This window comes from Saccopteryx leptura, chromosome 5 (assembly GCF_036850995.1).
Source record: "Saccopteryx leptura isolate mSacLep1 chromosome 5, mSacLep1_pri_phased_curated, whole genome shotgun sequence".
NCBI lineage: Eukaryota > Metazoa > Chordata > Mammalia > Chiroptera > Emballonuridae > Saccopteryx > Saccopteryx leptura.
In genome coordinates, this window is record NC_089507.1 from 109310399 (window position 1) to 109332639 (window position 22241).

At 39.3% G+C, this 22241-nt stretch overlaps 1 protein-coding gene across 2 annotated transcripts in view; it reads right to left on the bottom strand.

Moving 5' to 3' along the window:
- CAMK1D (calcium/calmodulin dependent protein kinase ID) overlaps window positions 1-22241 on the bottom strand; it is a 488361-nt gene that overhangs the window by 303622 nt on the left and 162498 nt on the right. The gene's annotated exons all lie outside the window — the stretch shown is intronic.

Sequence of the window (22241 nt, forward strand, 5' to 3'; positions counted from 1 at the left end):
GGGCACAGAGTCATTCTCTGGCCCTAGACTTTCTCTTCTATACTCAGAGATACACTAAACATGGCTTCTACACAGTTATAATGAGAGACAACCCCTCCTGCATCAAAAGAAACCACTGGGCCCCTGGCCAGTTGGCTCAGTGATAGAGTATCAGCCCAGCATGTAAAGTCCCGGGTTCAACTCCCAGTCAGAGCACACAGGAGAAGTACCCATCTGCTTCTCTACCCCTCCTCCTCTCACTTCTCTCTCCCCCTCCTGCAGCCATGGTTTGATTGGAGCCAGTTGGCCCGGGCACTAAGAATGGCTCCATGGCCTCTGCCTCAGGCTCTAAGAGTTCAGTTGTTGAACAATGGAGCAATGCCCCAGATGGGCAAAGCATCACCCCCTATTGGGCTTGCTGGGTAGATCCCAGTCGCAGCATATGTGGGAGCCTGTCTCTCTGCCTCTCCTCCTTTCAGTGAATAAAAAAAAAGAAAGAAAAGAGAAAGAAACCACTGGAAGGACCAATGTTATCCCAACACCCATGCCTCCGGGGCCTTTGTTCTTCAGTCAACATCGAAGAGATGCCTAAGCGAGAACAGACTTCTCTCTCCCTCTCCTTCACCATCTGAAGGGATATACATCTGTCACAGACCAAAGAAATGTAAATAGATATTTTTAAAACCCTTTCCAGTGAGAGGAATTCATTCTACTTAGTACAATTAACTGAGTATTTGGAACAGCTCTCTGAATGGAACATTAACTCCCATGAGAGGAGTCTGTCTATCTTCAAGATCTGTATCCAATTATATAAATCTGAAGGGCAGAAGAGAAGACATTCCACAAGAGAACCAAGTGGAACTGAGGTGTTCTACTCAAACCACAAATTAGCGACCAAGTAGGAATCTTCCCTCACAGTAGCACGTGCCTCACACGGAACCAGCCAGAAAAGCAGGAATGAAATATAAATACATGAAAATGCACAGCAGATTTAACCCAGAGTGATGTATGGAATGGGACATTCCCAGTAACACTTGGTCACTGCCAATGGCTTTTGCCCCGAAAGACCAATTTATACAACTTCCAGGAGTCCCCTAACCCAGCAACTGTCCCTCCCCAAGCTCTGTCGTAGGGAGAGACCTGGGTGGATTCCTCTCAAAGTGAGTGAGGGTTCTTAGATGGAAGAAACTGTGAATGACTACATACATGCCCCCTCATGTTACCCTCCAGGAAATGGAACAAGAACTATGTTGGAGAGGAGAAAGATCAGTGAGGAAAGACCAGGACTCTAACATCATGAGTGAGGAATTCTATGCATTCATTTTCAGTTTCCCTATTTGCCACTTGGGTCCCTGATGCTGAAAATACCACAGTAGTTTCTCTCGTGAGTCTGTTGAATCTACTACATCCATTTTCCAGAAGGTGGAGAAGCCCTTTAGCAGTGGCCTCCAAGCTGCCAGATCTCAGATGGAGAACTGCTAGCAGACCCCACTCTGCACCCACCAGCCTCCTGCCTCTGCAGGGTCTGTGTGAAGCTAACAGACTGCAGCCAGCACAGAGGAGGTTCTGTGCTTAGCTGTTGCTATCAGGAGCCCATAATAGGGAAAAGTGCTTTTTGTTTTGTGGATCACTCTTTCCCTGAGTGAGAAGTACGGATTCTGTGTGAATCTTCCCCTTGACCGTGACATAATGAGGAAGGGGTTAGAGGCTGCCATCAGGTGCCGTGCTGGTGGCTGCTGCAGGAAGCTTATGTCAAGGTAAGCTGGTTCCTGGATCAAGAGCTTCTCTACCTTTGTCCCTGACTGCAGAAGGGATAGACTACCTGTGATCCTATGGTAAGGGCAGGACAATGGGGCACAGATCCATAAATTCCACTTCTTGGTATAATCTAATAAATTGATATCAGGGAGTCAAACAGATATTTACAAACCCATGTTCCTATTGGCATTGTTCACCACAGCCAAAAGGAGGAAACACCCCAAATATCCATTAACAGATGAAAAGATAAATGCATATGGTATAGACATGCCAGGGAATAGTCAGCCATAAAAAGGAATGGAGTTCTGACCCAGGTTATACCATGAATGAACCATGAAGACCATATACTAAATGAAATAGGCCAGAATCAAAAGGGCAAAGAGTGCATAATCCCATGTATATGCGGTACCTTGAGTAGGCAAATTCATAGATAGAAAGGAGAATGGTGGTTGGCAGCTAGGGAGGGAAGAGACAGTTATTGTTTAGTGGGGACAGAGTCTCTGGGAAGATAAAAATGTTTTAGAGATGGATGGTGGTGATGGTTACATAAAAATGTGAATGTACTCAATGTCACTAAACTGCACACTTAAAAATGTCTAAAATGATACATTTTATGTTATATATATATATATATATATATATATACACACACACACATACATATATTACCACAATAAAAAATATAAATAAAGTCTTCCTGGTTCTACTAAATGGCATTACCTGGGACAGATACATTGAAAAAATCTGATAAACCTTTTTATTCATTACCCCCCTAAGGGAGAAAAAAATGTTATAATCATAGGGTACCAGATGTTGTGTACTAACTACTTGGTATTTCCAAAGTGCTTAGGCATGTATCGACTAATTCAATTTAACAACCTCAAGAAGTGTAAAGGAAGTTAACATCACTTCCATTTCATAGTGAAAACATGGAGGCTCAGTCGCACAGGTAGTAATGGACAAAAAAGAATATTTAGGTTTTATAACTTCTCTGAGGTCCTTTTCAATGCCCTGAGCTGGACTGAGGCCCCCTGCTGGCTGGGCGCCAGCCTTGCAAGCCTGGAAGGTGACCACAGTGCAGGATCTACCCTGTGTGGGGGGGAGCTGCCACCCCCACTGTGCAACTCTACCTGCTTTCTCACTTAGCCAAACACAACGCTCCTGTACCTTCTTCAGGCTGTCCAAAGACAAAGCTCTCCGGTCTTTTTAGGGGATCTAAGATTAGTATAAATTGTTATTGTTCTTGCAGTAAATAGAAATTACTCAAAGACACTTCCCTGTTCCAGGAAAGCTAATTAAAAATATTAGAAGCAGAAACTCATGAATGAAGAGTTTAGGCACTTTGACTTCATTACACAACAAAATGATATGTGTGTCACACGGCTCTGAGGGAGGTGAGAAGGCAGAGGGAGCGGAGCTAGGCTGGGAGGGGCTGGTGGCAGCAAGGAAGGCAGCAAGAAAAATGGTTTGAGAGTCCATAAAACTTTCAGACAACCCCCCAAAATAAATTCCCTAGGAACAGAAACTGGGACACAGAATTACAAAGTTTTAAAATACAAAGAGGTCAAAGCAAGTTGCACTCTATCATCTGTGAAATAGAAGCACTGTGCGTTTGAAACTGAATGTGGGGGCCTTCCAGCCAGACTGAACTGTACTCGTATTGTAAAAATGGCAGGCTGCGGGTAGCCAGCTTCCTCCAGACCCCCTGCCTCTGCTGTCGGACTTCTCTCCCCACTACCACTGGGCTAGAATCAGGAGATCTGGGAGCCCAGGGAGTGGGGTCTCCCAAACTGCTCATTCCAATGATGTCTGTGTTCATCCTATCGATCTTCTGTGTGGCCTCTGAGGGTCTTGGCCACCTTCCTAAAACTTTCTCTTCTTCTATGACATAGTTCTCTCCTTTCACCATTTTTTTTCTCTATCTCCCCCACTGCTCTTCCTCTCATCAAATGTCAACGATCTCCAAGGCTGGACCCTCAGCCCTCTATTCACTCTGTCTTATATCCTCCCCCTGGAAAATCTGTTGTTTTCAGTTTCCACCTATCTCTGCATGGCCCTAACCTGTACCAAACTTTTCATCTCTCTCATGTACAAACCTCATCTTTTCAGCTACATACTGGCTCTTTCTAGATAAACCTCCTGGCCAGCCTCTCAAACTAACCAAAGTAAAAAACAGTATCTCCATTTCCAAACTTCTGTCTCCTCTATTCTCTCATTTCTACTGATCCAGTACCACAGCCTAAAACCCTACTTCACTCCTCTCTCTCATTTCTACCATCAAGTGTATTTAGGTCTTCTGTTAAAAAGACTCTCGAAGGCCTGTCCGTTCCATTCCTACACTCCTGTTTGAGTTCCAGTTATTCAGCTCTGGACTGCTTCCAGGACTCTCTCCCGGCTCCTCAGCCCCCAGTAAGCCCATCTCTCACCTGTTATCTCCCACTCGCTACTGCAACCATCTGAGTATTGTCGCTACCCTGCTTAAAACTTTGAGGTTTCACATCTACAGGATGAAGTTTTAACTCCTTTGCAAGGTATCCATGGCATTCCAAGTTCTTTCCAACCTGACCCCAACTTTGTGAGATCACCCACCCCTACAGCCATCCTCCGCAACACAAACACACTCCACCATAAACAACCCCCACCGCCCACAGCAGTCAGCAGGCGGCGTCCCAAACACTCTCATGCCTTTCATACCACCAGCCTCGGTGCAAGGCCTTTCCACCACCCCCTTCCTGGAACACTCTTCCTACTTCTATGTGTGGCAAAATTCCACTTATTTAAAGGGCCCAGGTGGCATATTTCCTTCTCTTTGAAGGCTTTCCTAACTGCCTCCCAACCAGACAGAATGAGGCCCTCGTGTTAAGGCCTGTACGGCTGGCTTATGCCTAACTAAAGCTAATGATGTGTTCCACTGTGGTCCTTTCTGTGCTTGCCCGTGTGAGAGTGGGAGTCCTCAATCATTCTGTTCTGTATCTCCACACGTTGTGATCCCTGCACCACCAGGTGCCCAAGGCAGTTTTGATGAGCCCCATAATTTGGGGCTCTCCTCTGATTCTCCATTTAGCTTTTCCCTGCACTGCAGATCCACAAAAGAAATGAAACACGGTGGTCCCCCACTAAACGCGATGTCGCTCTCTGTGGTCTCAGCTACCCACCATCAGCTGGTCTTCACTGGTAGAAATACTAAATTTGTGAATTTATGATATGACATTTCTCCCCATAAACCTTCACCTTTGTTAAATAAGTAAAATTTGTTGAGGAAGAGGAGAGGTCAGGTTTTTATATAGACCTTAGAAAATACATAATTATGAGAAAAATAAAATTCCAGTGTTTTGAAAATTGCAAATTTTCAAGTTGTGACATGATATTTAATTTAAAATATATATATTATTCTTTTTAAAAAGAAAAACACACCAAATTTCCACCTAAATTAAATCTCTATGACAAATTACTGAAAAGGTCAAACAAGCTATTCTTGAAATGCTAAACGCCATGTGGGGCAAAAGCAGGTTGACAATGATCATATGGAAAATAATCATAAACAGTAATACATGAATAAACTCTACATTTCATGTACTCAAAACTGTTAACCGGTTTTGAGTACATGAGTACCCTGTATTTCTGGCTTCTGAAGATAAGCTCAACAATATACAAAAGTTGAATCCTTCCACTTTTTCTTCCACATTTCAAAGAAGATCAAGTCACCACCTAGGGGCAGCTTCCCCCAGGTACCCAGGAGGAAAGAAACAATCTTTTGAAAGCTGAATTTTCAAGATATGAGGAAAATGGTCACATTTTCTATATTGACTAAAGAATTTCAGACAACTACTTTTTATTTAACTTCATAAATGATGGCTTTCAAAAATGCTGTTTTATTAAATGCTAGTTGTTTTAAGAATGGAATCCTGCTGTTGTAATGGTACAGTGTCCAGGCTATAAACTGAGGTTGTGTACTAAGTCCTCTATGAGTGAACTGATCCAGCTCCAACTAGCCAGTGGGAGACAAAGAAAAGAAGTGGGGCTATGTGCACTCTGGGAAGTCCTTATATTCCCAAGTTCCTTCAGCAAGTAGCACAAAATCTATGTCAGGGGTCCCCAAACTTTTTACACAGGGGGCCAGTTCACTGTCCCTCAGACCATTGGAGGGCCAGACTATAAAAAAATCTATGAACAAATCCCTATGCACACTGCACATATCTTATTTTAAAGTAAAAAAACAAAACGGGAACAAATACAATATTTAAAATAAAGAACAAGTAAATTTAAATCAACAAACTGACCAGTATTTCAATGGGAACCATGGGCCTGCTTTTGGCTAATGAGATGGTCAATGTGCTCCTCTCACTGACCACCAATGAAAGAGGTGCCCCTTCCGGAAGTACGGCGGGGCCGGATAAATGGCCCCAGGGGGCCGCATGCAGCCCGCGGGCTGTAGTTTGGGGACACCTGATCTACGTGCTCTGAAGATGCCTAGGCTAAAAATAGATATGTAAGGGTTTTGAAACTAAAGAGAGACATTTACCTTTTAGTTGTTAAAAAACCTTAGAGCTATTCTGAGCATCTTATCTCCAGATCTGCTGCTATATATTGAGATCAAAACTCAGAGCTATGAAACAGAGAAAACTCTATAGTAAAATATTAATACAAAAAAGAACTGGTTCATTGAAAAGATCGATAAAATTGACAAACCCCTGGGTAGACACCGTAAGGAATAAAGAAGGACTCATATACACAAAATCTGAAATGAGGGAGGAGAAATTGGCACAGACATCACAGATACATAAAGGATCCTATACTGCTCACAAAAATTAGGGGATATTTCAAAATGAATATAAAGCGATTAAAAAAAGCATTTGATTTTTTTTATTAACCAAGAACATCAGAAAAGCAAACGACAAGTCAAAGAAAGTGATTTGATTATGCAAATAAAATGCAAAACCAACTTTTATTTCATTGGTGAAAATGCACTATACAAAAGGCTGAAAGCACTGGAGTGTCTGCACGTTCCCTGATCCCCTAATTTTGTGAGCAGTGTACTATAATACTATGAAAGATTATATGCCACCAAATTCAACAATGTAGAAGAAATGGATAAGTTCCTAGAACTACATACTCTTCCTAGACTGAGTCATGAAGAAGTGAAAACATAAATAGACCCTTATATAAGCAGGGTGAAAATAGAAACAATTATCACAAACTTCCCTAAAATAAATGTCCAGGACCATATGGCTATACTAGTAAATTCTACCAAATATTCAAAGAAGAGTTGGTACTTATTCTTCTCAAAGTCTTCCAAAATATAGAAAAAAGAAGCAATACTCCCTAACACATTTAATGAAGCCAACATAACCCTGATATCAAAACCTGGCAAGGACAACACAAAAAAAGGAAACTACAGAGCAATATCTCTAATAAACACAGATGCATAAATCCTAAACAAAATACTAGCAAATAAAATACAACAATACATTTAAAAAAACATACCACAATCAAGGGGGAATTCATTCCAGGAGCACAAGGATGGTTCAACATACAGAAATCGATCAATGTAATACACCACATCAACAAAACAAAGAACAAAAATCATATTATCCTATCAATAGATGCAAAAAAGACATCTGATAAGATAATAACATCATTTATGTTTAAAACACCCAATAAAATGGGTATAGAAGAAAAGTGCCTCAACATAATAAAGGCTATCTATGACAAACCATCAGCTAATACAATACTAAATGGTGAAAAAAATGGAGGCTTTTCCTCTAAAATCAGGAACAAAACAAGGTTGCCCTCTCTCTCCACTCTTATTCAACATAGTACTGGAAGTCTTAGAGCAATCAGGCAGAGGAAGAAATAAAGAGCATCCATATTGGGAAAGAAGTAAAGGTATCACTTTTTGCAGATGACATGATCTTGTATATAGAAAACCCCAAAGACTCTCCCGAAATACTATCAGACACAATAAAACAATACAGTAAAGTGACAGGATACAAAATCATATATAAAAGTTCATTGCCTTCCTATACTCTAACCATGAAACTTCAAAAAATGAACTAAAAAAAAATAATCCCTTTACGATTGCAATAAAAAAATACAATACTTAGGAATAAACTTAACAAAGGATGTGAAGGACCTATATACTGAAAACTAGAAAGCATTGTTGGAAGAAATTGAAAAACACACAATGAAATGGAAAAATATTCCATGTTCATGGATTGGAAGAATCAACATAGTTAAAATGGCCATATTACCCAGAGCAATATACTAATTTAATGTGATCCCCATTAAATTCCTATTGTCACTGTTTTAAAGAAATAAAACAAAAAATCTCCAGGTCTGTATGGAACCATGAAAAACCCCAAACAGACAAAGTAATCCTGAGAAAAAAGAAAAAAACCAGAGGTACCACACTACCTGACTTCAAATTATTCTGTAGAGCCATGATAATCAAAACGCCATGGTATTTGGCAGAAAAACAGGCATACCGACCAATGGAACAGAATTGACAGCCCAGAAATAAAACCACATATATATAGACAAATAACCTTTGACTAAGGAGCCAAAAACACACAATGGAGAAAAGAAAGCCTCTTCAACAAATGGTGCTGGGAACATTGGAAAGCCACATGCAAAAGGATAAAACGTGACTATAGTTTGTCCCCTTGCACAAAAATTAATTCAAAATGGATCAAAGACCTAAATACAAGATCTGAAACAATAAATTACATAGAAGAAAATATAGTTACTAAACTTATGGACCTTGGTTGTAGAGAACAATTTATGAATTTGACCCCAGAGGCAAGGGAAGTAAAAGCAAAAATAAATGAATGGGACTACATCAGACTAAGAAGCTTCAGCACAACAAAAGAAACCAACAGCAAAACAAAATGTCAACTAACCAAGTGGGAGATGATATTTATAAACAACAGCTCCAATAAGGAATTAACATTCAAAATATATAAAGAACTCACAAACTCAGCAACAAACAAGCACAGAACTCAATTTTTAGAAATAGGTAAAGGACCTGAACAAATACTTCTCCCAAGAAGACATACAAATGGCCAACAGATAGTGAAAAAAATGCTCATCTTCACTAGCTATTAGAGAAATGCAAATCAAAACTACAATGAGATACCACCTCACACCTGTTAGGTTAGCTGTTATCAACAAGACAGGTAATAACAAGTGTTGGAGAGGCTGTGGAGGAAAAAAACCCTCATTCACTGCTGGTGGGAATGTAAACTGGCACAGCCATTATGGAAGAAAGTATGGTGGTTCCTCAAAAAATTAAGAATAGAACTACCATATGACCCAGCAATTCCTCTACGGGGTATCTCCCAAAAAAACTTGAAAACGTTGGTACATAAAGATACAGGCACCCCATGTTTGTTGCAGCATTATTTACAGTGGCCAAAACAGGGAAACAACCAAAGTATCCCTCAATAGAGTATTGGATGAAGAAGATGTGGTACATGCATACAATGGAATACTACTCAGCCATAAGAAACGATGACATATTGCCATTTACGACAACATGTTTGGACCTTGAGAACATTATACTGAGTGAAATAAGTAAATCAGAGAAAGCTAAGAACCATATGATTTCACACATAGGTGAGATATAAAAATGAGACTCATGAACATAGATAATAGTGAAGTGGTTACCAGGGGAGGGAGTGTGGAGGGAGGGAGTGTGGAGGGAGGGGTGAGGGAGGGAGTAAAGAGGGACAAATATGAGGTGATGGAAAATGATTTGACCTTGGGTGATGGGCACACAACACAATCAATAGTTCAAGTGCTATAGAGATGTTTACCTGAAACCTATGTACTCTTATTGATTAATGTCACCCCTGTTAAATTTGATTTTCACAGTAAATTTTTTTTTAAAAGTCAGAGCTAAGCTCAGCCCAGGGATGGGCTGGCTAACCACTGACTCACTACCAATTATCATCATAAAAAGCAAAAATAAGACTCTATGGATTCTGCTTTCCTGATTTCTAATGATCTTTAACCTGAAATTGTTAGGAAAAGTACCAGACAGCATCTAAAATAAGTACATGGGCTGCTGCCCATGAATTATGCTGCACATAATTCAAAAACAAATACTTTTCTCATACAAGAGAAATTTAATCTCAAAATGGGCAAATGTTTAGCTCTGACAACCTACGGTGACGTGTACATTTTAGGTGGTCCACGAATATCCATCCAACTGCTTGGTAAATCCTTTAAAAGACACCCCTGATTTTCAACAAGAATCAGGCATTCTGTCTTTTTGATTCATGACAGTACACTAAACTGACCACTCAGTAAAATTATATTTATCCCAAATTAGACTAGGAAATAATCAGACAGTGATGAAAGGATGTTCCCTATCAGCTTACAGTCAGCTATTACTGGACCATTGCCTTTGAGCTTTTTAGTTATTCTACATACAAATCAGATTGATTGTGTTATTAACTTTATTAATGACATTGCTTCTACCTATTACCTGCTACTATGGTAATGCCTAGTGCCATTACTGTGCTGGGCAACTGGGCCGAACAATGTTACACCCAGTTCTTAGTCCATAAATTAAAATGTTCTTTTCCACTAAGCGTACTATTTTCCTCAGTGTCATGTCAGGCCAATAGTAGGGCCAGTGGGGAAAAAAATGAAAAAACCTAAAGAGTGAAAAATCAAGTTGGTGATATTTGGCTTTAGACAATAAAGAAATAGAATGCCTTTCAGACCTATTGTTTTAGAGCAGAATCCATTCTAAAATAAGAGACCCTGTCTGCTAACCCAATCACTAGTCTTACTAACCCCAGAGAATCCAAACAGATGACAGGCATGAAGTCCGATGGTCTCCATGTCTAAGCAACTCTCCAGGCAGAAATTAGGAGATTTTGGAAGTGACTTCAACTCTTTCTGTTAGAAACATCAGTTTAAAAAGCTTCACAAATTCCCACACCCCTAATGACATGTTGTAGTGCTAATTCAGCCCACTGTCCTAAAGAAAGCCACACTCAAACTGAAAAACAAGGTTCTGTCAAGCAAGTAAAGCAAAAAAGGTCTTCCTTTCACATGTTTCAAGAACACATATGTGTGCCTGAAAATTGATATCCTATTTAAATATAACATCTATTCATTAGAGTGTGTCTTCTAAAACCTTGTTATTGGCAATTTTATAGCAAGCCATATGTTCACTAAAAGTATTAAAATATATTTCTTAAAAATAACCTATAATCTGGCTCTTATGAATTTGGACTCATGCCTCAACAACCAGTTCAAATTAGAGACATCCTTAATCCTTTGAGTAGTAAAAACATTCATGTACATCCTCGTGCCTCCTGACCATCCAGAGTACAATTGACTTATTTTAAAAATGTGTAAGACAATATTAAAAAAAAAGGCTAATGTATGTTCTTGTTTCCATAAATTGGTTATCAAACAAACATGATTTTAAGTTAATAAAACTATAACTGGGGATGTCAGAGAAATGGTGCCGTGAGGAGCGATACCGATAAATCTCCCCAAAATTTCAACAAGTTCTTCAACCAGAGAAGAAAAATCTATCCTTGGAGTTCTAGAAGTCTCACACTGAACATGAAGGTATGATTGAGTGGAAAATTGACTAAATATATAATCAACCCCAAAGGAAATAAGATGGAGAAAGGAACACTCCGCCTTCCTCATAACCTAAACAAGGGCTACTTTCACTGGGAACTGAGAGTATAGGAACTAAGGCGGGCAAAGGGGGTGAATAGAGCCAGGCTGCGGCACAGACATCCAAACCAGGCTGTGGCACAGACGCCCAAGCCGAGGAAAGACTGTGCTTGTGGCAACCCAGCAAACACAAGCTAACGCCTGCGCCAAACCCAGACAAAGGCAAATGCGGCAGCCATTAGCCCTGATCTCCTGGTCGGTGAGCGCGGATAGTGTGCGAGAGGTTCCTTCTAGTGCCCCAGAAGTGGGCGTCCGTGTTACTGGACAGAGGGGCAGAGTCAGAGGCCTTTGTGTGGGCTGAGACCAGAGTCTCGGTGTCGCCCCTGTGCCCTGAAGAGCAGCGCGTGGGAAGTGCGCAAAAGCGAACTTCCCTACGCTCGAACTTCTGGGGGGGGGGGGGGCGCCTCACCCTGGGCGAGGGGCAGCCACCCCGATATCCTGGTCGGCGAGTGCAGATAGTGGGCGAGAGGTTCCTCCTAGCGCCCTGGGAGTGGGCACCCATGTTCCCAGACAGAGGGGCAGAGTCAGAGGCCTTTGCATGAGCTGTGACCGGAGTCTCGGTGTTGCCCCTGCGCCCTGAAGAGCGGCGTGCGGGGAGTGCATGAAAGCAAAATTCCCTACGCTCAAACTTCTCTGGGAAGGCGGGGCGCCTCACCCAGCCATACAAGCTAACAGACCTGGGAAGGATTAGCTTAACCCACAGTCTGCTCACCTCCCAACTGACCTATGCAGCCCTAACTGACAAGATCTCACTCAGTTCAGTGATCTAAGACAAGAGGCGTGATATTTTTAGTGTCTCTTGCTATGCATGTAGGGATGGGGGCAACTTCTGATTGGCAGAGCTTTCGTCCTCAGGGCTATATGTTAAAAAGAGGGATTTAGCAGTTTGTAAGACCTCCTATTTTGCAAACAGCGACTAGGGCATCTTCTACCCAGCCAAAACAAGTTACAAAGTGCCAAAAGCCTGGGGAAACTAGTCCCACAGAGTGCTGAGACATACTGGACACGCCTAGAGGCGCATAGAAAGGCACCTTGAAAACAATTGGCTCCCAGCCCCACCTGATTATGCTAGCGGTTCTGACTGATAGAGCCTTACCCAGAGCCCTGCACTGAGTGGGGATAGAATGGGAATTTGCCAGCTCTTTGAGCCTCTTACTCTCCAAGCAGAGGCAGCAGCAACCCCATAGCTGGATCATCAGGCTGCTAATTCAGGAAGGAAAGACTAGGAGAGAGGCTCCAGGAAAACGAACTCTCTCATTGTGGGAACCTGCAAATGCTAACGAGCCTCGACTGCCAACGAGACTGAAGCCAAATATATGACATCGCCATAGAGACTTATCAACTGCAAACCTCTACCTCAGTGTGCCACAGGGGCAGAGCCCGAGGTACAGAGTCACCGACCAGGAAGAGAGAGAGAAAAGAAAAAGCAAGAAGATAACCTCTCAAAATCAAGAAAAATCCACAGACTTTATAACCTTTTCCATTTTATTTTGTTTGTTTCTTTCTTTCTTTCATCTTCTTGTCTTCATTATTTCCTTCTTCTTCCACTTTGGTCGTTTTATTCTCTGCCGGTCTTACTCTTTCCTGTTCCTGAACTACACTACCCATAAGTGTTACATCTCCCATTATCTTTTCTTTCTTCTTCCTTTCCCTCTATGAAGGTTGCACTCCAAAACGCTTATCTCTCTCTCTCTCTTCTTTTGTTCTTATTTCTTTTTTCTTCTTTTTGTTTTTTCCTCTTTCTTTTTTTCCCCCTCTATATTAGTTTCTTCTTTTCTCCTTTACTTTTCCTCTCATTCAATCCTCAATCACGAACAAAGTATTTTATTTAGGACTCAAATTTTTCTTTGTAGCACTTTGGGTACTTTTTAATAAGCTTTTTAAATTCATTAGTAGTGCTCCCAACCCTGGCTCTCCATTTTATCTAGTTTATGCACCACTAAATACAATAGTAATTTTTAAATTTTTTTTCTTTTTTCCTTTTTCCTGTTTCCCTCTTATCTCTCTCATTATATCTCTTAATCAACCATCACTTAAAAGCAAATCATTTTATTCTTGACCCAAATTTTTTCCTTTTTTGTATTTTTTAGGTCCATACCTCCTTTTTTGCCCCTTTATAACTTCTCCCCAACTCAGGCCCTCCGTTATAGGTAGTTTTTGTTTTATTTAGCACAATATAATTCACAGTTCATCACAATTTTTTTCTCAAGGAGGAGGGGAGAGGAGAGGAGAGAAAAAAAAAAGGGAAATAATTTTTTTTTACTTTTTATTCTTTATTAATTCTCATTAGTACTATCAACAAAACCACCTACAGGTGCCATTAAGGAAAAAGAAATAGAATATCATGGATACAAAAGTCAGAGAGATAGCGCAGATAGATGAGGAAAAATCTATAGAGAAAAAATTTAATATATTGGAAACCTTGGAGCTAAATGACAGAGAATTTAAAATAGAAATCCTAAAAATACTCAGAGATATACAAGAAAACACAGAAAGGCAATTTAGGGAGCTCAGAAAACAATTCAACGAACACAAAGGATATATTACCAAGGAAATTGAAACTATAAAAACAAATCAGAGATGAAAAACTCAATTCACAAACTGAAAAAGTAACAAGCTTAGCTAATAGAACAGGCCAGATAGAAGGTAGGGTTAGTGACAGAGAAGACAAGCAGATTGAGGCACAACAAGAAGAAGAAGAGAGAAGAAGAGACTCAAAAATTGAAAAAAATGAGAAAGCCCTATAGAAATTGTCCAACTCCATCAAAAAGACTAACATAAGAATAATAGGTATATCAGAGGGAGAAGAGAGAAAAAACGGAATGGAGAACATATTCAAACAAATAATAGATGAGAACTTCCCAAGCCTGTGGAAAAAACTAAAGCCTCAAATTCAAGAAGCAAACAGAACTCCGAGTTTTTCTTAACCCCAACAAACCTACTCTAAGGCACATCATAATGAAATTGGCACAAACCAACGATAAAGAAAAAATTCTCAAGGCAGCCAGGGAAAAGAATAATACAACATATAAAGGCAGGCCTATTAGATTATTATCAAATTTCTCAGCAGAAACTCTACAAGTTGAAGAGAGTGTACCCCAATATTTAAAGTCCTGAAAGAGAGGAACGTTCAGCCAAGAATACTATATCCATCAAAGCTATCCTTCAAATACAAAGGAGAAATAAAAAACATTCACAGATACAGAAAAGATGAGGGAATTTATCATCAGAAAACCCCCACTCTAGGAATTACTAAAGGGAGGTTTCCAACCAGATACAAAGAACAAGACAAAACAAAACCACAAGTAAAAGCTTCACCAAGAACACAATAAAACAAAATTTAAACTGTAACAACAAAAACAAAAAGGGGGGGGGGGGGAGAGGACGGAGATTAATAGTAGCAAAGGACGATGGAGTGCAGAAGTACTCACAAGATAGTGTACTACAATGAACATGGTAGGAACTGTTTTCATTACTTAATGGTAACCACCCTTGAAAAAACTACCACAGAAGCACATGACTTAAAAAAGATAGAAACAGAGGAAAGGAGTATGGAACACAACCAAACAAAAACAAAGGATAGAAAAACAAAAGATTCTTCAATCAAACAAAATACAAAACTAACAGAAAGCAAATTATAAAATGGCAATAGGGAAAACACAAGTGTCAATAATTATACTTTATGTAAACTGATTAAACTCATCAATAAAAAGACACAGAGTAGCAGAATGGATTTAAAAAAATCCAACTGTATGCTGCCCACAAGAAACACATCTAAGCAACAAGGATAAAAACAAATTCAAAGTAAAAGGCTGGAAAACAATACTCCAAACAAATAACATCCAACAAAAAAGCAGGTGTAGCAATACTCATATCTAATAATGCTGACTACAAAACAGCAAAAGTACTCAGAGACAAAAATGGTCATTTCATAATGATTAAGGGGACACTAAATCAAGAAGACATAACAATTCTTAATATATATGCACCAAACCAAGGAGCACCAAAATATATAAGACAGCTACTTATTGACCTTAAAACAAAAACTGACAAAAATACAATCACACTTGGAGACCTCAATACACCGCTGACAGCTCTAGATCGGTCATCCAAACAGAGAATCAATAAAGATATATTGGCCTTAAACGAAACACTAGAGCACATGGATACGATAGAAATCTACAGGACATTTCATCCCAAAGTGACAGAGTATACATTTTTCTCTAGTGTACATGGAACATTCTCAAGAATTGACCATATGTTGGGCCACAAAAGTAACATCAGCAAATTCAGAAAAATCAAAATTGTACCAAGCATATTTTCTGATCATAAAGCCTTGAAACTAGAATTCAACTGCAAAAAAGAGAGAAAAAACCCACAAAAATGTGGAAACTAAACAACATACTTTTAAAAAATGAATGGGTCAAAGAAGAAATAAGTGCAGAGATCAAAAAATATATACAGACTAATGAAAATGACAATACGACATATCAGAATCTATAGGATGCAGCAAAAGCAGTGATGAGAGGGAAGTTCATATCACTTCAGGCATATATGAACAAACAAGAGAGAGCCCAAGTGAACCACTTAACTTCCCACCTTAAGGAACTAGAAAAAGAAGAACAAAGACAACCCAAAACCAGCCAAAGAAAGGAGATAATAAAAATCAGAGCAGAAATAAATGAAATAGAGAACAGAAAAACTATAGAAAAAATTAATAGAACAAGGAGCTGGTTCTTTGAAAAGATCAACCAAATTGACAAACCCTTGGCAAGGCTCACCAAGGAAAAAAGAAAGAACTCATATAAACAAAATCCAAAATGAAAGAGGAGAAATCACCACAGATATCATAGATATACAAAGAATTATTGTAGAATACCATGAAAAACTATATGCCACTAAATTCAACAATCTAGAAGAAATGGATAAATTCATAGAACAATACAACCTTCCTAGACTGAGTCAAGAAGAAAAAGCCTAAACAGACTAATTAACAGGGAAGAAATAGAAAAAACTATTAAAAACCTCTCCCAAAATAAAAGTCCAGGGCCAGACGTTTATACTAGTGAATTCTATCAAACATTCAAAGAAGACTTGGTTCCTATTCTACTCAAAGTATTACAAAAAATTGAAGAAGAAGCAATACTTCCAAACACATTTTATGAGGCCAACATAACCCTCACACTGAAACCTGGCAAGGATGGCATAAAGAAAGAAAACTACAGACCAATATCTCTAATGAATACAGATGCTAAAATACTAAACAAAATACTAGCAAATTGAATACAACAACATATTAAAAAATAATACATCATGATCAAGTGGGATTCATCCCAGAATCTCAAGGATGGTTCAATATACGTAAAACAGTTAATGTAATACACCAGATCAACAAAACAAAGAACAAAATCCACATGATCTTATCAATAGATGCAGAAAAGGCATTCAATAAAATACAACAGAATTTTATGTTTAAGATGCTCAACAAAATGGGTATAGAAGGAAAATATCTCAACATGATAAAGGCCATATATGATAAACCATCAGCTAACATCATATTAAATGGCACAAAACTAAAGGCTTTCCCCCTAAAATCAGGGACAAGATAGGGTTGTCCTCTCTCTCCACTCTTATTTAACGTGGTGCTAGAGGTTCTAGCCAGAGCAATCAGACAAGACAAAGAAATAAAAGGTATTCATATCAGAAGGGAAGAAGTAAAGGTTTCACTTTTTGCAGATGACATGATCCTATACATCGAAATCATCAAAGAATCTACAAAAAGATTACTAGAAACAATAAGCCAATACAGTAAGGTCGCAGGATACAAAATTAATATACAAAAGTCCATAGCCTTTCTATATGCCAACAATGAAACATTAGAGAATGAACTCAAAAAAAAATCCCCTTCACGATTGCAACAAAAAAAATAAAATACCTAGGAATAAACATAACAAAGAATGTAATGGACCTATAGAATGAAAACTACAAAGCATTGTTAAGGGAAATCAAAAAAGATATAATGAGATGGAAAAATATTCCTTGTTCTTGGATAGGAAGAATAAATATAATCAAAATGGCCATATTACCCAAAGCAATATACAAATTTAATGCAATTCCCATCAAAATTCCAATAACATTTTTTAAAGAAACGGAGCAAAAAATCATCAGATTTATATGAAACTAGACAAAACCCCGAATAGCCAAAGCAATCCTAAGGAAAAAGAATGAAGCTGGGGGTATTACAATATCTGACTTCAAAATATATTATAGAACCAAGACAATCAAAACAGCATGGTATTGGCAGAAAAATAGACACTCAGACCAATGGAACAGAATAGAAAGTCCAGAAATAAAACCACATATATATATGGTGAAATAATTTTTGATAAAGGGGCCAACAACACACAATGGAGAAAAGAAAGCCTCTTCAACAAATGGTGCTGGGAAAACTGAAAAGCTCCATGCAAAAGAATAAAACTCGACTACAGTTTTTCCCCTTATACTAAAATTAATTCAAAATGGATCAAAGATCTAAATATAAGACCTGAAACAATAAAGTGCATAGAAGAAGACACTGGTTCTAAACTCATGGACCTTGGTTTTAAAGAGCATTTTATGAATTTGACTCCAAAGGCAAGGGAAGTGAAGGCAAAAATAAATGAATGGGACTACATCAGACTAAGAAGTTTTTGCTCAGCAAGAGAAACTGACAACAAAATAAACAGACAGCCAACTAAATGGGAAATGATATTTTCAAACAACAGCTCAGATAAGGGCCTAATATCCAAAATATACAAAGAACTCATAAAACTCAACAACAAACAAACAAACAATCCAATAAAAAAATGGGAAGAGGACATGAACAGACACTTCTCCCAGGAAGAAATACAAATGGCCAACAGATACATGAAAAGATGCTCATCTTCTTTAGTTATTAGAGAAATGCAAATCAAAACTGCAATGAGATACCACCTCACACCTGTTAGATTAGCTATTATTAACAAGACAGGTAATAGCAAATGTTGGAGAGGCTGTGGAGAAAAAGGAACCCTCATTCACTGTTGTTGGGAATGTAAAGTAGTACAACTATTATGGAAGAAAAGTACAGTGGTTTCTCAAAAAACTGAAAATAGAACTACCTTATGACCCAGCAATCCCTCTACTGGGTATATACCCCAAAAACTCAGAAACATTGATACGTAAAGACACATGCAGCCCCATGTTCATTGCAGCATTGTTCACAGTGGCCAAGACATGGAAACAACCAAAAAGCCCTTCAATAGAAGACTGGATAAAGAAGATGTTGCACATATACATTATGGAATACTATTCAGTCATAAGAAATGATGACATCGGATCATTTACAACAAAATGGTGGGATCTTGATAACATTATACGGAGTGAAATAAGTAAATCAGAAAAAACCTAAAACTGCATTATTCCATACGTAGGTGGGACATAAAAACGAGACTAAGAGACATGGACAAGAGTGTAGTTACGGGGGGGGGGGGGGGGGGGGGGGGAGAGGGGAAGGGGGAGAAGCACAAAGAAAACTAGATAGAAGGTGATGGAGGACAATCTGACTTTTGGTGATGGGCATGCAACATAATTGATTGACAAGATAACCTGGACATGTTTTCTTTGAACTTATATACCTTGATTTATTGATGTCTCTCCATTAAAATTAATAAAAAACTTTAAAAAAATAAAAAAAAAACTATAACTAGAACTAATTTCATTTTTTGAAAAAAAAAACCTCACTCCCGGGGGCCAGCAAGCATGAAAAAACTCACTATTCAAGGGTTAACTTTAGTAAGTTATGCATTAGAAGGAGTCCTACTAAAAATAGCTATTCTTCTTCACTCAAAAAATCCCATCTTCCTGTTCAACTGGTAAATTCAATAAAGACTAGCAACCTGGTATAAAAGCTTCAAGAACCATGACGAGATATGCTTGAAATATTCAGATGATTAGCCTGATTTTTGTCCAAATCAATTCTTATTCCATTTACATCCCTGTGTCTGAAACCACTGGAGAAGATTTGAGTATGACAGTGCCTGTCACAGGGAATGGCTTCAAAACACCAACAAAGTCACTGCACGTGACATCTTTGGTTTCTTACAATTTTTTTGTGGTGCTGAACCTTGACTGTTAATTGCTTCAATGATCCAAATACAGAAGACAAATCAATTCCAAATGAATGCATATTGCCACTTTTAAAGAACATGCTTCATTTAATAGTGCAACTTTCCCCCCTTCACTTCTCTGACAGCATCCCATATTTTATCTCTGCTCTTCTCCAGTCACTTGTGAAAGGAAGATATGGAACGCAAATGAGCCAGTTGTTTTTCCTTAGCACACCAACCGGGACCATTAATAACAGCCTGGTCTTGGGAGATGACAGCAGGATAAAGGTTCAATTCTCTTGGGATTACAGAGTCTCCTTATAGCCACAGCTAAAAGGCTAGTAAACACTGAAAGGCACATTAAGTGTATTTGTGCAAGGGTATAGTTGACTTGGATAACAGGAATAATGAATTTGATGAGATTGGAACATTCTCCAGCTTTCATAAATTGTGCAGACCTCCTCAGTGGTGCGTCTCATTGTGGTCTTCACGGATCTCCTGGTTTGACAAAGATTCTCCCTACACAGGTGGTTCTTCAGAGTGAGCCTCCCGTTTCGCACTCCCATTCCTTACGGCAGGGATTGAGACCTATCAGACCCTCAGGTCCCTTTCACCTATGACTGCTATGAAGATACAATGGCCTTGTAATGCCAAATACACAGTCTTTGGAGGGGCTGGTGAACATCATTGCCACATGGTGAATAAACCCACAATCCTGAAGATGGGTGAATATTTAGGATTAATCCCCACTGTCACATGGCCATGCCCACTCAGTGGGAGCCTCAGAAGGCTCTTTTTTTTTCCGGTTGAGTTGAGAGAAAGAAAGGAGAAAAGAGGGGGGTAGGAAGAGAGAAGCATCAACTCATTGATCCACTTAGTGGTACTTCCCATTGATTGCTTCTCATACATGTCCTGATTGGGGCTCCGACCAGCAACGTTGGGGTAGAGTTGGTGCCCTCAGGATCAAGCTAGTAACCCCGGGATCAAGCCAGTGGCCTCGGGATCAAACTAGAAACCTCAGCACTTCAGGACAACACTCTATCCATTGAACCACTGGCGAGCGTGGAAGACTGGGGGTTTTTTTATTTATTTATTTTTTCGTTAAGGCTCTTACTTTAAGCACTCTCTTAAGCTTATTCTAACTCTTGTCCAGGGCAGGTATAACAACAGATAACCCTGAAAGAAAATGCTTTAGAGCTCTATGTCAACATCAAGTCAATGTACGCTAATTAGTCGTCCAAGCTCCCTCATAAAAAAAAAAAAAGTCATTATTGTTATACTAATTACTACATTAAAAGGACATTTGGCTGTATTCTCATGAAGAAAATAGAAGGCCTATCGTAATCAGGTAAAAAAATGAATAAAAATTTAAAATAGCAAAACATTGAAAATATCCTAAATATTCATCAAAAGGGAACTGGCAAGTAAATTATAATCTAAAATTGCACTGAAGTATTATGTAGCCATTTAAAATAATTAAGTAGATTTATGTGTGCTGAGCAAAGTGCCTATTATGTTCCCACTTGCATGACATACAAACCACACACAGAGAAAGAGAGGGAGAGACAGTCAGTCCCTGGAAGACAGACAAAGGAACACGTTTGTCTCCAGAGAGAAGCCTGGAGGCAGGCTACTTAGGGGACTTCATTTTTACCCATTTTACTATATACATGTGCTATTTTTTCCATTAAAATTTATTTAATGAAATGGAGACATTTTTGGAAAAAGCAAATGAGAATAATCAATAAGTATCTATGCAAAATCACTCTCTGGCTAATTGAGGCTTTGTACTAGATGTTCTAGCTGGTTAATACCCTATTGATGAATGCCAATAACACTCCCAGTATACAGCCAAGTTCACCCTATGTGCTGTCTAGAATACCTGTCTAAATATTGTAGGACTGGTGTGCACTGGTGAACAGCCCTCTCAATCTGGTTCACAATTAGCCCACACACCTTCCCGAACAAGGAAATACAACTGGTTTTTGAACACAAACTTCTCTTTACAGAGATCATTCATAAATAACACCCTTCAGGGAGAACTTGAAATGGAAGGATGAGTACATGCCAACAGCCGGAAACAAGGAAGGTAGAGGGGAGTCAAGAAAGGCAGGTGGCATCCAGGAGCTCGCAAAGGTCAACAACACATTCTCCCCTGGAGCCTCCAGAAGGAACACAGCCCCGCCAAAATCCCAATTTTAGCCCTGTAAGACCTACTGCCGAACTTCTGACCAGAGCTGGAAGATAACAAACCCGTGCTGTCCTAACCCACCAAGTGTGTGGTGATTTGAAACCACAGCAATAGGAAACTAATACAAAACTGTATTATTAGTATTTGTCCCTATTTGACATGAGGAAACTGACCTCATCAAGGCCCTAGAACTTGTCCAGATCTCTGAGCTGGTGCTTGGAGGTGCTGGGATCCAAGCCCGGGTGTGAGGAGTTGATGGAAGGCTGTCACTGGAAAGGTGGCCTGGGGTCACACAATGGCCGTTGTTCACATCAAGAGGAAGACTGTCACTGAGCACAGCAGGCAGTGAGAAGGGATGAGGTTTTGAACACATGGGGGAAATGAACAAAGCTGGTTACTAGGTGGGATTCTCAATCCAGTCAAATATGCCATATTTCTTCCTGTTCTACACCATTTTGAACAGAAACAGGTTAAGTGTGCAC